Here is a 14,394-nt window from a genome sequence, read left to right as displayed (position 1 = left end):
GTGGGTGGATCACGAGGTCAAGAGATCGAGACCATCCCAGTCAACATGGTGAAACCCCGTCTCTACTAAAAATACGAAAAATTAGCTGGGCACGGTGGTGCATGCCTGTAATCCCAGCTACTCAGGAGGCTGAGGCAGGAGAATTGCCTGAACCCAGGAGGCAGAGGTTGCGGTGAGCCGAGGTCGCGCCATTGCATTCCAGCCTGGGTAACAAGAGCGAAACTCCGTCTCAAAAAAAAAAAAAAAAAAAAAAAAAAGAAATGCACTGAGTTTGGGTTAAAAACCAACCACCAAAATGGATTTCAACACAGCTCTAAAGTCAAGAGTGTGCCCGGCTCTCTGAACACAGCACCTCCTGGAGGCCAGGTGCCCACAGGCCTACATCCCCTTTCAGCACTGAACAATGAGTTGATTTTTCTTTTTACAATTAAAAAAGCTGAGTAATATCACATAGGAGTACCAGAAACTGCCTCATTGTAAACAAAAACTATTTACATTAAATAAAAAGCCTGGCTGCAGGCTGCATCCGCCACATTTACAAAACGGTGACCAAACCACGGAGGCAGCTTCTGGCACTCACACGTGAGAGTAAAGCAGAGGGCGAGAGGAGTGAGGGAGGGGGTCGCACTCACTTCAGGTTCCAGGGCTGACTGACAGCCAGTCCAGTCCTTCAGAGCCCGGCACCACTGGTGGCCTGAATGTACCCGTTCCTGCGGTGTAGGGAGTGCAGCCCAGCTTGTCTGTGATCTCAGCCGCATTCATGGCGTTGGGGAGGTCCTGCCTGTTGGCCAACACCAGAACAGCATCCTGGAGCCCGTCCTCAGCCAGCATCCTCATGAGCTCCTCAAAGGCCTCGTTCATGCGCTCTGTCATTGCTGTCCACCACGAAGATCAGGCCTTGTGCGTGGTGCCACGGAGGCCGGATCTTGTCCTGGCCACCCGCATCCCACGCAGCGAGGCTGATGTCCTTGTACGCCACGGTTTCCACACTGAAGCCTATGGTGGGAATGGTGGTCACGATCTCACCCAACTTTAGCTTGTACAGGATCGTGGTCTTCCCCGCAGCATCCAGGCCCACCGTGAGGATGAGCATTTCCTTTTTGCCGAAAAGGTCCTTGAAGGGGTTGGCGAAGGTGTTCCCCATGCTTGCGGACAGGCGGAAGGACACTGGCCAGGGACACCTCAGCGGCTGCTGCCAGGCGAGGTTTCGCTCCCACAAGATGGCGGCTCTCCTCGAAGCATCTTTTTAAGTGGCACTATGTATTTGTGGTATAAGCATCCTTGGTGTGCTTTAACCAGTGGCTTCAGTTGTGGCCGGCGGGGGTCTCTTTGGGTGGGCCTCAGGCCCTGAGGTCTTCACAGCTTCGGTTTCCTCCTCCATCTCCTGATCCTTGCCCAGGCACATTCAGCCCTCCTCTGGCTCCTGGAGCCTCTGAAACAGTGACAGTTGCTTCTATGCACAGACCTCACTCTACACCAGCGTGGATCCCAGGTCTGCCTCTGCTGACGGACCTTTTTCCTCATCGTGGGTCATATTTTTCCTGCTTTGCATGTCTGGTAACTTTGATGAGAGGCACACATTGTTCACTTTCCCTGTTGGGTTCTGAGTGTTTGTATTCCCATCAAATATCCCTGCGCCTATCCTCTCCAGCCTTCTGAGCTTTGTGAGTGTGGACCAGCACAGCCTTCACTCCTGTCCCACAGCCGACCAGCCTGCCTGCTGCCCCTGGGCCACGAGGACACCCTGGGGCCAGGAGGAGTGTAAAGACTCCAAGCCCTGTTCCGCCAGCTTCCTTCCAGAGTCCTTCCCAGCTCTGGGCGCTCCCGCCTGCCCCATCCTGGAGCTCTGGCTGTGGGCAGACCCTCCTCTCTGCCCCTGCCCTGTGGCTTCCCTGGCTGCCAGCTTTGTTTCCTCCACCCAGCTCTTCTCCCTGAGTGCTCTCTCAGGGATCATGGCCCATGGTACCTGATGCCCAGTATCTGAGAATCCTTGGATGTATTTTCAGCTGCTTCAGGGAAGAGGGTAAACTCGGGCCCTGCACACACATGCTGGTGGTGAAGAGAGTGAAGCTCTGAGCTTTGCCTCCAGCAGGCGTGAAAATACGTACTTTGTAGTCAGTGCTGCCCCTTGGAGTTTTGATCTGCTTTGCAGTTCCATGTGTTTCACGAGAAAATTCAGGGAGACACAAAATTCTTGCTACTGCCACCATGTTCCCATAATCCACGAGGATTTATTTAGGTATTTATTTTATTTTGAGACAGGGTCTTCTTTTGTCATCCGGGCTGGGACTACAGACGTGAACTGCACTGGCCTCCAAAAGCATTTTTAGCTCAGGCAAAAGGGAATAAGGTTCAATGGGAAATGGGAAGAAGGTTCCATAGTACATGGATAGAATGTTCAATACCCCCACCCTTGGGCCTTGGCTGAGTGGGTCCCAGGAGGGTGTGGGTGGGATACGCGATGGCTGCCGATGGGCCACGGATGGCTGGCGTGGGCATGAGAGGAGGAGGGTGCAGAGGACTCTGGGCTCTTGCCTGAGGACTGGTGGGGGGGGTGTGGGGTGCTGGAGTGCACAACAGACTCAGGAAGGCCTGGGGAAGCCATCCTGCCATGTCGCGTTTGAGCTTCCTAATGACATTCAGCAGAAACAGAGCTGAACACAGAGCACAGGGCTCAGGGTAGAGGCCAGGCACAGCTGACAGCCCGCAGGAGAGAAGCAGCAGCCCAGAGGAAGGGTTTGTGCCTCCCTGAGGAGGGGCCTGGGGCTGGGAGCTGGAGTTAAGTTGTAAACTGCAGCTTACTGCTCTGCCTCTTCCTGGGGCCACCGCCCTCCGCCCAGGACTGCTCCTGGCCCTTCTAGCCACCTGCCTTGCACTCCCTGCACCAACACCTTGCTCCTGCCTCCTTCAGGGATGACCCCCCAGCCCTCCCCTCCACATCTGAGGCCTGTCTTCCCCAGTTGAAAACTGCAGTCAGGGCTCTTGAGGAGGGCGAGCTGCTCCAGCACCCCAATCCCAGGCAGCCCTCCCCAGTGGGCACCTCCTCTGCCCTGGGCCACCCCATGGCTCCGGGGAGCCCTCCCTACCTCCCCTCCCATGGCCGCAGCAGTGCGCCTGGGAAAGCTGTATACGTTCACATCTCTGCTCTGTGCCCTCCTCCCACCTCAATAACGCGCCCGCCCAGTGCTGGAGGTCTCTGGAGGGCCCCAGTTCTTCTCGGTCTCCTCTCAGCAGCGGACCCAAGCCGTGGCTGGTGGCTGCTCCCCGAGGTCCGACTCCTGACTTCTCCAAGGGGTGTGCCACGGCTGGTGGAGGCTCCGCGGGGTCCGACTCTTGACTTCTCCACGTGGACGGCTGCGGGGTCACTCCCTGGGCCACCCCCTCTCCAGATGAGACAAGCTAACGACTCCCCACTCCTGTTCCACGCCGACATCCCACAGCTCCAGCGTCCCAGCCCACGATAGTCTAGGACCCGGAGGGTCCCCCAGCGCAGGGCGGCCCCGTCGGTCTCCTAGCCCCTCTGTGGCCCCGCCCCCTGCTCCGCCCCTGGTCCTCGCGCCCCGCGGGTCCCTCGGCCGAGTCCTGCCCCGACGCGCCTGCGCCCTCTGACCACGCCCATGCCCGCCCCTACCCCGCCCCTTACCTCCCGGCCCCGCCCCCGCCCCGGCTGCGGGGTGGGAGCCGAGCCGCACATCGCGCATGCTCTGAGAGCGGCGCCCCCGACGCGGCGCTCGGCTCAGCTCGGGCATTTCCGCCTCTTTGTTTTAAACTCCGGACGGGCTTTTTTTCTCCTCCTCTTGGGGGGGACCCAGAGGGAGCGGCGCCCCCTCCCCCCTCCGGCGAGGACCCCGTGTGCGCTCCGCTCGCCCGCAGCCCCGAGACCGCAGGTCAGTCAGTCCGCCCCGCCTGGCCTGGGCCTGTGGCGCCCGCTCCTCAGGCTGCGGCCTCGGCCCGTGTCCGGCCCGGAAGGCTCAGAACCCCCGGCCGGCTCTCCGGTATCCCCGACGGCCTGGCCGGGGAAGCCCTTGGCAGGCCCCGGAGAGGGTTGGAGCCCGGGAGGCCCGGCACCCCAGCCCGGGCAGGACTCCGGGAGGTCGAAGACCCCAGCCCTGGCGGGACCCAGATCCCAGCCCAGGCGGGACCCCGGGAGGGCCGAGACCTCAGCCCAGGCGGGACCCCGGGAGGGCCGAGACCTCAGCCCGGGCAGGACCCCGGGAGGGCCGAGACCTCAGCCCAGGCGGGACCCCGGGAGGGCCGAGACCTCAGCCCGGGCAGGACCCCGGGAGGGCCGAGACCTCAGCCCAGGCGGGACGCCGGGAGGGCCGAGACCTCAGCCCAGGCGGGACCCCGGGAGGGCCGAGACCTCAGCCCGGGCAGGACCCCGGGAGGGCCGAGACCTCAGCCCGGGCAGGACGCCGGGAGGGCCGAGACCTCAGCCCAAACAGGACCCCGGGAGGGCCGAGACCTCAGCCCAGGCGGGACCCCGGGAGGGCCGAGACCTCAGCCCGGGCAGGACCCCGGGAGGGCCGAGACCTCAGCCCAGGCGGGACCCCGGGAGGGCCGAGACCTCAGCCCGGGCGGGACGCCGGGAGGGCCGAGACCTCAGCCCAAACAGGACCCCGGGAGGGCCGAGACCTCAGCCCGGGCGGGACGCCGGGAGGGCCGAGACCTCAGCCCGGGCAGGACGCCGGGAGGGCTGAGACCTCAGCCCAGGCGGGACCCCGGGAGGGCGGAGACCCCAGCCCAGGCAGGACCCCGGGAGGTCGAAGACCCCAGCCCAGGCAGGACGCCGGGAAGTCGAAGACCCCAGCCCAGGCAGGACCCCGGGAGGTCGAAGACCCCAGCCCTGGCGGGACCCAGATCCCAGCCCAGGCGGGACCCCGGGAGGGCCGAGACCTCAGCCCAGGCGGGACCCCGGGAGGGCCGAGACCTCAGCCCGGGCAGGACCCCGGGAGGGCCGAGACCTCAGCCCAGGCGGGACGCCGGGAGGGCCGAGACCTCAGCCCAAACAGGACCCCGGGAGGGCCGAGACCTCAGCCCAGGCGGGACCCCGGGAGGGCCGAGACCTCAGCCCGGGCGGGACGCCGGGAGGGCCGAGACCTCAGCCCAGGCGGGACCCCGGGAGGGCCGAGACCTCAGCCCAGGCGGGACCCCGGGAGGGCCGAGACCTCAGCCCAAACAGGACCCCGGGAGGGCCGAGACCTCAGCCCGGGCGGGACCCCGGGAGGTCGAAGACCCCAGCCCGGGCGGGACGCCGGGAGGGCCGAGACCTCAGCCCGGGCAGGACCCCGGGAGGGCCGAGACCTCAGCCCGGGCGGGACCCCGGGAGGGCCGAGACCTCAGCCCGGGCGGGACCCCGGGAGGGCCGAGACCTCAGCCCGGGCGGGACGCCGGGAGGGCCGAGACCTCAGCCCGGGCGGGACCCCGGGAGGGCCGAGACCTCAGCCCGGGCGGGACCCCGGGAGGGCCGAGACCTCAGCCCGGGCGGGACCCCGGGAGGTCGAAGACCCCAGCCCAGGCAGGACCCCGGGAGGGCCGAGACCTCAGCCCGGGCAGGACGCCGGGAGGGCTGAGACCTCAGCCCAGGCGGGACCCCGGGAGGGCGGAGACCCCAGCCCAGGCAGGACCCCGGGAGGTCGAAGACCCCAGCCCAGGCAGGACGCCGGGAAGTCGAAGACCCCAGCCCAGGCAGGACCCCGGGAGGTCGAAGACCCCAGCCCAGGCTGGACGCCGGGAAGTCGAAGACCCCAGCCCAGGCAGGACCCCGGGAGGTCGAAGACCCCAGCCCAGGCAGGACGCCGGGAGGTCGAAGACCCCAGCCCAAACAGGACCCCGGCAGGGCGGGGAACCCAACCCAGGCAATACCCAGGCAGGACCCATACCCCAGCCCAGGCGGGACCCCGGGAGGGCCGAGACCTCAGCCCAGGCAGGACTAGGAAGAGCCAAGACCCCAGCCCAGGCAAGACCCCAGCGGAGGCAGGACCCTGGGAGGGCCAAGACCCCAGTCGAGGCAGGACCCTGGGAGGGCCAAGACCCCAGCCCAGGCAGGACCCCGGGAGGGCGGGGAACCCAGTCCAGGCAGGAGACGCAGGGAGGGTAAGACCCTAACCCAGGCAGGACCCCAGGAGAGCTGGGTCCTCAGACCAGCCAGCACCTAAAGAGAGTTGGGCCCTGGGACTGCACAGGACCCCCAGCATGCCAGGACAGGTCATCCAGGAGGGTCTGACCCTGGGACAGGCCACCAAGAAGAGCTGGGACCCCAAGATGGGTCACCAAGGAGGGTTGGACCTGGCCACCTGGCAGGGACCAGGGAGGGCTAGGACCCTGGGAAAAATCACGGAGGAGGATCAGACCTAGGGACCAGGCAGAACCCAAAGAATGCCAGAACCCCAGAATAGGTACCCAAGGAAGGTCCCACCTTAAAGTGGGCCACAGATGAGGGTCAGGATCCCACGACTGTCGCTCCGGAGGACCTGACCCTGAGACCACCCCGTCTCCCCCGGAGGGGTAGGACCCTGAGACCACCCCATCTCCCATGGAGGGATAGAACCCTGAGACTACCCTGTCTCCCCCGGAGGGGTAGGACCTTGAGACCACCCCATCTCCCACGGAGAGATAGAACCCTGAGACAGACAGCTTCATCTCCCCAACCCCAGACCCTGAGACCACTCCATCTCCCCGGGGGGGGGGGGGTGGGCTCGGACCCTGAGAGATGGCCCCATCTCCCCCATCTGCTGGGACCCTGAGATCGCCCCATCTCCCCTGGGGGGGCTGGGAGCCTGAGACAGCCCTGTCTCCCCTGGGGGCTGGGAGCCTGAGACAACCCAGTCTTCCCCCCAGGGGGAGCTGAGACCCTGAGACGGCCCCATCTCCCCCCTGGAGTCTGGGACCCTGAGACTGGACAGTGAGAGGGACTTGTGAAGTGGACAGGGTCCTAGATGACCAGGACCTCAAATGGGGTCACTTAGGGTTGGGACACTGAGTATGGATGAGGGGAGGGGAGAAGGCTAGGCTTTCAAGGAGGACCTGATGAGCTAGAACTTCCAGAAAGGTCCTCAGAGGAGCTGGGACTCCCGAACAAGTCCCTGAAGAGCATGTAGATCCCAAGACTAGATTGTAAGAAGTACTGGGACCCTGGGGTGCGATCCGGAGGTGTACTGAATCTGCCTAGCCCACTCAGCTGGACGCACCTGCTGTGAAGGCCCAGGCATCTGGCATCCTGGTACCTGAGGCCCTTTCCATGAGACCCTGGCCCAGCCCCACAGCCCCTGCACACAAGCTCCCCAGGCTGGGACCTGGGGCAGGTATGAGGCAGGGGACTCAGGGTTCCAGGAGCTCCCAGCCCACAGGCTCCATGCCTCAGGCTGGCACTGTGCCCTCCCCTCCTCTCAGCCCCTCGTCCAGGGCTGCTGTCCTTCCCTCGCCTTGGCTATGGTTGGTGTCCAGCACCTTCAGCCCTCCTGCCCCTCTCCCCACCTCCAAGGTTACCTGAGTGCCCCCTTCCTCAGTGTAGAGGCATTTTCACTGTCTGGGAGACTCAAAGGAGGGGGGGATCTGAGCTGGGATGTGGACTCCTGGGCATATTTTGGGGACAGTTGGTCTGAGTCAGGGAAGTTGGAGCAGGCATGACTGTTTCCCACTCCGTCTCCACTGCAGGAAGGGAAGGAATTGAAGCATCCTGGTTGGGGGGCATGGGGTGGAGGTCTTTATTTCTCTCAAACCTTTGAATCAGCCTTTCATCTAGAATTTGTGGGTGTTTTCCTTTAATTTGGAAGTGGTAATGAAAGCGTGGGGTGCAGTTTTTATTCTGCTGAGGTGTTCACAGTGAGTGGTCTGTGCTGTCCTTTGACTAGGGAAGATCGTGTCAGGGTGTTTCTTGAGGGTGGTCAGCCTGGGAGCCCGCTCCTAGAGGGTACGGCATGGTTGCTAGCATGCAGCGCACATTTCCTGAAAGAGTGAATGATGCATGAACAAATGAATGAAAGGCAGTAGATCCTCAGAGACATCCACTCGGATCAGGTGTGCACAGTTGCCTGGAAGCTGGGCAGTAAGATGAGGTGTAACCCTAAAACTCTAGCTCTGTGGACTCCCAAGAGAGACACTGAATTAGATGGTTCGGGATTTCATCTTTGCCACAACTTCACTTCTTGGTTACTTAGGAGAAAACCACTTTAGGTTTTCAGCTTAACATTTGAGGGTACTGAATGTCAGCCAAATGTGTCCCTGCCTGGTCAGCCTAGACCTAGAAGCTTTTATTTGCCCGATGTAACCGCCTGGGACCTTTTACTTAACACTTCCTTCTGATTTGCTCTTTTGACATATCCTTACTGTCTTTAAAACTTAATTTGCTTTGTGAAATTGTGGAAGAGGCTTGTGAAGCTGAGTATTCAGGTTTGTTTGGCTCTGTGCTGTCTGGTTCCCAGGTTTTTAGAGGTGTGGTTGTCCTGAGTGGAGCAGATTACCCCAAACCTGTGCCTTAAACCGACAGTCAGATAGTATCTTACTGTTTCTGTGGGTCAGGGCTCCAGGTGGGCCCTCTGGCTCAGGAGGCTCCCATCTGGGGCTGTGTCTCCTCTGGCTCAGGGGGCTCCCATCTGGGGCTGTGTCTCCTCTGGCTCAGGGGGCTCCCATCTGGGGCTGTGTCTCCTCTGGCTCAGGGGGCTCCCATCTGGGGCTATGTCTCCTCTGAACGCTGGACTGGGAGCGTTTGCATTCAGGCTGCATCATGTGACTGTGGGCTGGAGACCTCAGTTCCTTTCTCTATAGGGCAGCTCCGAGGGTGCCCACGCCAAGCCAGAGAGGGACAGGAAGGACGTCCCAGACTGTGGAGTGACATTCTATCACTTTTGCCAAATTCTCTTTGCCAGCAGTGAGTTGTTAGGCCCCTCCATGGTTGGGAGGGAACTCCGAACGGTGAGCATACCGTGGGCAGGTGTGGTCACCGGAACCACCTAAAGCCTGCCCAGCGTAGTGGTGCTGTGAGCCTGGCATCTGCCAGGGCACTGGAGAGACAGCCCGTAAGTGAATGGCGTGTAGACTGATGTGTTAAGACGAGGATGTGACCATCCAGCTGTCTCTTTAATTGCTGTGGGTTTCTCCCATGTCACTGTCGGGATTGAGATATTTGTGATGTGTAAAAGAAGATAAATTACAGGTAGAAAAGATTCTTAGGAATTAACTTGCAGTTTGGAATATGAGTAGCCGTAAGACTCCACAAATTAAATGACAGGGTTTGTCACTAATGTCAGATTCTAACAGCTTCAAGTGCAGTGTTTTACTTGTCCTCAGCGTCCCCTCATTTTATTCCTGCCAGTGGTCTTGCTCCAGAAATTATCAACCGACTTCCGTTACGTTTTCCTAAACCACTTTAAATATATGTTGGAAATGTTTTTACTGGTCAATGTCGGCCTCGTGCCCACGGTTATTTGTGACTTCATAACGGTGCTGTAGGAGACGTGAGACCCTGACCGTGTTGGACATTTGGCCCGTGTGAGGGCTTAGGTCCAGGGTGCAGGCACCACTGCCATCCAGAGCCTCTGCCCCCAGCCCACACCCTCCGCCCCACAGGGAGCTGGACCCACCCCTCCCTGCAGTTCTGGGCTGCAGCCAGGGCCGTGAAGGGGCCCTGTCCTGGACTCTGGAGACCTCAGCCTGCCCCTCCTACCACGCCGCACTCCCCAGACGTTCAGCGGCTCTGGCAACCTCCAGGAGCAGTAGGGGCCCTTCGCCGGGGGCTAGAATCATTTACTTGGGTGTTTTCATTTGGGTTATGAAGTGAGTCTTGTTTGGGTGTATACTGTTCCTCTTTTTTTTCTTTTTTTTTTTTTTAGACAGAGTTTTGTTCTTGTTGCTCAGGCTGGAGTGCAGTGGCGCGATCTCGGCTCACCGCAACCTCCGCCTCCCAGGTTTAAGAGATTCTCCTGCCTTAGCCTCCCAAATAGCTGGGATTATGGGCATGCATTACCACACCCAGCTCATTTTGTATTTTTTAGTAAAGATGGGGTTTCTCCATGTTCAGGCTGGTCTTGAACTCCCAACCTCAGGTGATCCACCCGCCCCAACCTCCCAAAGTGCTGGGATGGCAGGCGTGAGCCACTGCACCCGGCCACCGGGCATGAGCTGAGATCGCACCACCGCACTCCAGCCTGGACAACAAGAGCAAATGGCAGGATTTGTTATTTTGTTTGCAGCCTTGCAATTGAAGTTGAAATGTCATTTTTCAACAAAATTAGCCAGCCATGGCGGTGAGCACCTGTAATCCCACCTACTCAGGAGGCTGAGCCAGGAGAATTGCTTGAACCCAGGAGGTGGAGGTTGCAGTGATCTGAGAGCACTACTGTCCTCCAGTGTGGGTGACAGAGCAAGACTTTGACTCAAAAAAAAAAAAGAAAAGAAAATGTAATTTTTCTTTTACCGTTGAAATACAGTGAGGTTTAGGGACAGTTTCCTGTTGTTGATCTATTTTTTATTCTGATATTTGCTGTTGATATTGCAAAAATATGGCACAATTCATTGTGCTTTAAAAATTGAAATTATTTTTAATTTCCTACATTGATAGTTTATCATTGAATTTTAAAAATGTGAGGCCTTAAGAAAAACAACAGAACTATCTTTCCCTGTCGGCCACATTTCTCCCATAGAACCGAGTTATGCAAAAGTCAGAGCGACAAAGAGCAGCAGTGAACATTGCCCGGGTGCGCTTTTGTGGGATTATCCCCTAAATTAAGCAAACCTCCCATGGATAGGAACTACTACTCTCTGGAAAATATAGTCCTTCAACCTGTTATATTAAAGATAAACTCTAATTTTTTTGTTGTTGTTTTGTTTTGAGATGGAGTTTTGCTCTCGTTGCCCAGGCTGGAGTGCAATGGCATGATCTTGGCTCATGGCAACCTCTGCTTCCCGAGTTCAAGCAATTCTCCTTCCTTAGCCTCTGGAATAGCTGGGATTGCAGGTGCACGCCATCACGCTCTGCTACTTTTTTGTATTTTTAGTGGAGATGGGGTTTCACCATGTTGGCCAGGCTGTTCTTGATCTCCTGCCCTCAGGTGATCCACCCACATCAGCCTCGGAAGTGTTGAGATTACAGGCATGAGCCATTGTGCCCGGCCAATCAACTCTAATATTTACGTTCCCTTAGAGAGTGGGGGGTAATTGAGGTTTGTTGGCTTATTTTTTTTTCCCGCAAATTCGTTGATACTTGCTGGGCTTTGCTACATTAGCAGCAAATTCCAGACGTTTAATAAGCAATAGATGCAAAGAGGACATCTGTCTGCAGGCCTCCCTGAAACTCCCTCTAATCCATGGGTCCTGTGGGCCCCTGGGTGGGGGCTATGTGGCCTCATGGGTGCTATGTGACCTTGTGGGGCCTGTGGGGCCTTGTGGGGGCTGTGGGGCCTCATGGGGCTGTGTGGCCTCTGGGGGCCTCTGGGCCTTATGGGGCTGTGTGGGCTTGTGGGTTCTGTGTGGTCTCGTGGGGGCTGTGTGCTTCATGGCTCTTGTGGAGGCTGTGGGCCTGGTGGGTCCTGTGTGGACTTGTGGGGGCTGTGTGGGCTCGTGGGGGTTGTGTGCCTCGTGGGTCCTGTGTGGTTTCATGGGGGCTGTGGGCCTGGTGGGTCCTGTGCGGTCTTGCGGGGGCTGTGGGCCTGGTGGGTCCTGTGTGGTCTTGTGGAGGCTGTGGGCCTGGCGGGTCCTGTGTGGGATTGTCGGGGCTGTGTGAGCTCATGGGGGTTGTGTGCCTCGTGGGTCCTGTGTGGGTTCATGGGGGCTGTGGGCCTGGTGGGTCCTGTGTAGTCTCGTGGGGGCAGTTGGCCTGGTGGGTCCTGTGTGGTCTTGTGGGGGCTGTGGGCCTGATGGGTCCTGTGTGGTCTTGTGGGGGCTGTGGGCCTGGTGGGTCCTGTGTGGTCTTGTGGGGGCTGTTGGCCTGGTGGGTCCTGTGTGGTCTTGTGGAGGCTGTGGGCCTTGTGGGTCCTGTGTGGTCTTGTGGAGGCCGTGGGCCTTGTGGGTCCTGTGTGGTCTTGTGGAGGCTGTGGGCCTGGTGGGTCCTGTGTGGGATTGTCGGGGCTGTGTGGGCCTGGTGGGTCCTGTGTGGGATTGTCGGGGCTGTGTGGGCTAGTGGGGGTTGTGTGGTCTTGTGGAGGCTGTGGGCCTGGTGGGTCCTGTGTGGGATTGTCGGGGCTGTGTGGGCTCGTGGGTCCTGTGTGGGATTGTCGGGGCTGTGTGGGCTCGTGGGGGTTGTGTGGGATTGTCGGGGCTGTGTGGGCTCGTGAGTCCTGTGAGGGATTGTCGGGGCTGTGTGGGCTCGTGGGGGTTGTGTGCCTCGTGCGTCCTATGTGGATTCATGGGGTCTGTGGGCCTGGTGGGGCTGTGTTGGCTCATGGGGGCTGTGTAGGCCTCATGGATCCTGTGTGGCCTCGGGGCTGTCGGCCTTGTGGCTCATCTCCTATCTGGGTCTTGTGAGCTGTTACATCTCCAGGTTCTTGATTAGGGCCTGGCCCATATTCGGTGCTGAGTAAACAGTAGCTGAACACTGATCCTCATGGATGCCATGTGGAGCTGTTCTGAGCAGCGTGCGTATTAACGTGTTTGACTCCTGCTGCCGCCCAGGAATCAGACCAGCATGAGCCTGGCACAGCAGAGGGTGCACAGGGCCGGCGTGGGTGGAATGTGAGGCTTCCAGGGCTCGTCTTTTGACTTCTTCAATTTTAAGTGATTTTAATTTCCTTTTTTACCCAAATTTTTATTAAGAAAAAGAATCACAATAGAGAATAACGTGGAGAATTATAGTGAGTACCTGCTGTGGTCCAAACGTCTGTGTCCCCCAGAATCCATGGGGGGACCCTAATCCCCAAGGTGGTGATGTCGGGCGTGGGGCCCTCAGGAGGCTCTGCCTGGATGACCAGGGCTAGCCCCTTTCTATCACTGAGGACGTGAGGGAAGGCGCTGCCTGTGAGGACTCGGACCCCACTAGCCCCCAAATCTACCAGCATCTTGATTTTGGACTCCCAGCCTGCAGAACTGAGAAACGCGTTCTGTGGTTTGTCAGCTGCTTGGTATAAGGTGCTTCAGTCGCAGCCACCTGAACAGACCAGGATGGCACCCTCTGCCGCCCAGATCCACTTGTGCTTCCTCTCCTCTGAATACCTCCTGGATCCCGACAGGATGGGCCTTGCTGGGAAGGTTAGAGTCCCACCTGAGAGCAAGAACAAGGAAGGATCCCCATGCTGCTGCACCCCACTGTGATCCTCAGATGGTGGCACGTACTCCACAGTGGCAGCTGACCCTCAGGCCGCTTTCCCTCTCCCCAGCTGTGACAGCGGCACGTATTCCACAGTGGGACTGACCCCCAGGCCGCTCTGTGTCTCCCCAGCTGTCTTGAGAATGTTTCCACCTTTTCCTCAGCCAGAATCAGCTGGGGCCTGGCCTTGTCCTGGAGGTCCTGGCCCTTTTGACCCTGCCAGGCAAGATCCCCTGGCGCTGGAGGTCTTGTCTCTCTGTCCATGGACCCGGCTTGTGTCCTTTCCACCTGCTGGCTTCTGCCAGTCCAGCAGAGGCTTGGCCCTGACCCTTCTGTCTCTGCAGAGACCCTTGTCATTAGCTAAGGCACACCTGGCACTCCCAATTCTGAGTTAGCTTATTTGGGACCTTAATTCCACCTTCAAAAGTCCCTTTAGAGCAGACTTTGGGTCAGGATGTGAATAACTGGAGGATGTGTGTGTACACTAGAGCTCCAGATTCTCGGCACCGTTTCCAAATTTTGCCCACCGCAGTCTGGCCTCTTGTGACTCCAAATTTATATCCTTCACAAATGCACACTGCATTCACCCTTTCCCTTCCAAGGTTCCCAGGATCTTCTTGAGGGTGGCATTAGCTCAGAGGCCTGAGGTGATGTGTTCAGCATGGGTGCAGCACCAGGGTGGACCTGGGCGCTGAGATGGCTACTTGCCAGTTCAGGCCCAGCTGCTCTGTTCAAACAGGGACATGGAGCGAGCCAGGAGTCCCTGGGCCACAGCAGTTCCCATGCTAGAGGGGTGAGGGGGCAGACACCAGTCGGCTTCTTTTTTTTTTTTTTTGAGACAGAGTTTCGCTCTTGTTACCCAGGCTGGAGCGCAATGGCGCAATCTCGGCTCACCGCAACCTCCGCCTCCTGGGCTCAGGCAATTCTCCTGCCTCAGCCTCCCGAGTAGCTGGGATTACAGGCACGGGCCACCATGCCCAGCTAATTTTTTGTGTTTTTAGTAGAGACGGGGTTTCACCATGTTGACCTGGATGGTCTCAATCTCTTGACCTTGTGATCCACCCGTCTCGGCCTCCCAAAGTGCTGGGATTACAGGCGTGAGCCACCGCGCCCGGCTCACCAGTCGGCTTCTAATGAGGTTTCAGGCTGGAGGTCCT

The 14,394-nt window shown here is 59.2% G+C and overlaps 1 protein-coding gene and 1 pseudogene across 3 annotated transcripts in view; one reads left to right on the top strand and one right to left on the bottom strand.

The window, feature by feature from the left end:
• Positions 1-503: 503 nt before the first annotated feature.
• LOC144581853 (ADP-ribosylation factor 1 pseudogene) lies at positions 504-1,243 on the bottom strand (annotated as a pseudogene).
• A 2,456-nt stretch (positions 1,244-3,699) lies between these two features.
• The window catches only part of PCGF3 (polycomb group ring finger 3), a 73,795-nt gene continuing 63,100 nt past the window's right edge, over positions 3,700-14,394 (top strand). For all 3 annotated transcript variants that reach the window (XM_078367767.1, XM_054253589.2, XM_078367765.1), the window contains exon 1: positions 3,700-3,887. The gene's annotated coding sequence lies outside the window, so the exon portion shown is untranslated. The remainder of the gene's footprint in view (positions 3,888-14,394) is intronic.

Source organism: Callithrix jacchus, chromosome 3 (assembly GCF_049354715.1).
Source record: "Callithrix jacchus isolate 240 chromosome 3, calJac240_pri, whole genome shotgun sequence".
NCBI lineage: Eukaryota > Metazoa > Chordata > Mammalia > Primates > Cebidae > Callithrix > Callithrix jacchus.
The sequence above is the reverse complement of the archived record's forward strand: the minus strand, read 5'-3'. Positions and strand labels throughout refer to the sequence as shown.